The sequence below is a fragment of the Protobothrops mucrosquamatus genome, unplaced genomic scaffold (genome assembly GCF_001527695.2).
Source record: "Protobothrops mucrosquamatus isolate PMUCROS unplaced genomic scaffold, P.Mucros_1.0 scaffold_181, whole genome shotgun sequence".
NCBI lineage: Eukaryota > Metazoa > Chordata > Lepidosauria > Squamata > Viperidae > Protobothrops > Protobothrops mucrosquamatus.
Genome location: NW_015386257.1, coordinates 274,578 through 276,566, shown reverse-complemented (window position 1 = coordinate 276,566; position 1,989 = coordinate 274,578).

Here is a 1,989-nt window from a genome sequence, read left to right as displayed (position 1 = left end):
AGCAGGGGGCCAGGTATATAATCAACAGGCCCACTTGTACCCCTTGTCCCCACTTCACAAGGAGGGACTCCCCACCGTCTATCTGAGGCACAGTGGTCTCCCTCGGACATAGGCTCTCCCTTATAATGACCGCTACCCCACTGCCCCTACCCCGGGTCCTCGGCTGGTGGAATACCTGGAAACCCGGCGGGCAAATATCTGTTATTCTTAGAAAAGTCAGGATGGTGGTTACAATCATACAATCGAAGCCCCCTCCCTTTTATCTGCAGTTCAATAAATGGGCAAGCTTCGATGGGGTGGTTGTGGGGCTCATCTTGACTTTTTTGACCCCAGTAGACTCTCCCCCACCCCCATTTCTGAGATGCAATTGTTGTCATCAGGTCCCTATGTAATATAAATATAATAATAAAAATATTTGGGGATAGTTTGCTCTTAGACAATTGGATTGCAAATCTAATTATTTCCTACCACAAAATTTACAGAAGCAGTACTTCCCAAAATACCTGGTTTATACTATTTCTCCAAAATACCTGGTTTATACTATTTCTCCAAATAGTGATTTGTATTTTCAAAAAATGTTATTTTACATTTAAAAATACAGTAAAGTCTGTAAAGCTCTGGGCAGAATAACTCATGGTGAGTAGTACTGGGAAATGTAGTTTTAGTAACATCTGGAAGGCCACATGTTTCTTGCCCTGGTGCAGAGAAAACTGCTACGGTTAAAGGTGGAGGAGCAGGGAGGCTTGTAAACAACTGGAAGACTCAGTCCTTACAGCTGCTAAACATGACTCGGTTCTCAGCTGCAGTTAGCTGGGAGAGACAGCCTAGCCCTAGCCTTTGTTTCAAATCCTGCCTGATGCCCAGTGGTGGGATTCAAATATGTGAATAACCAGTTCTCTGTGTGGATGCCGCTTCCAGAAGTCCATTCTGGGCCTGGGCAACAAAAAATTAGCTATCGGTTCTGCCGAAGTGGGCTTAATCCGAGCACTGCTGATGCCCCATGAGGTGAAGTGTGTTCAGATGTGGAAGTTGTCTCTTGGATCTCCTTTTGCTGTTCCCCATGCAGTCTTGCTGCACAGCACCACTATTTTAAGGAACTGCAAAGTCACTCATGCCATCAGCTCATCGAGTTTCAGAAGCAACTTTGCCTGCTGAGACTGTCTCGGTTTCTCAGAAATCAAAGGCTTTTTGGACACAAGATGGTATTCCAGCCAGGGACGTAAGTTTAGATAGCCACAAAGAATTTTTGCAGTCATATGGAACTTTAAAGGAGACGACCAAATGCCTCAATGTCCATAGATCCTACACAGTTGTGTAGAAGAAAGCCAATCTATTTGCCAGAGATTTAGAGGGAAGATTATTGCATTTCAAAAAGAGTCACAAATCTGAAAATGCAGCAATTTTTGCATTAGGACTCAAACTCATCATTAACCTTTCTTTTTTACTTTGGTTATTCTACAATCTCCTTTCTTTTTCCAACAACTCAAAGAAATGTTCCCAAGTTAAAGGAGGAGTAAAAGGAAATTGGTCTTTTTAGTATAAAGCTAAGTGTTCAACCATGTTGGCATTTTAATCTTGAAACTACATAGCATCCTTGAAGCAGGGTTCTCAGTGATCTATAGTTTCTTTAGTGGTATCTTAACTACTTGGAGCAGGTTCAAATTACCCTATTTTCAGATACATTACTGTTTGTGAAGACCTAGTTCTCTGGGGAAGACTTTAATGCTGGGAAAGGTGAAAGGAAAGAGAAGAAGAGGATAACCAGGAGCAAGATGGACACTCAGTTACAGTGAATTTGAATTTGAATTTTATTATATTTATACCCCGCCCTTCTCCCGGAGGACTCAGGGCGGCTTACAGCCAGTTTAAAAACAACTTAATACAATACAAAATACAAAATTTAAGAAAATGATTAAAAATAAATATTTGAATAGGCCGCTTCTACTAAAATTTAGTTAAAACCAATTTAAAATACCCCTAGGCCAGTCC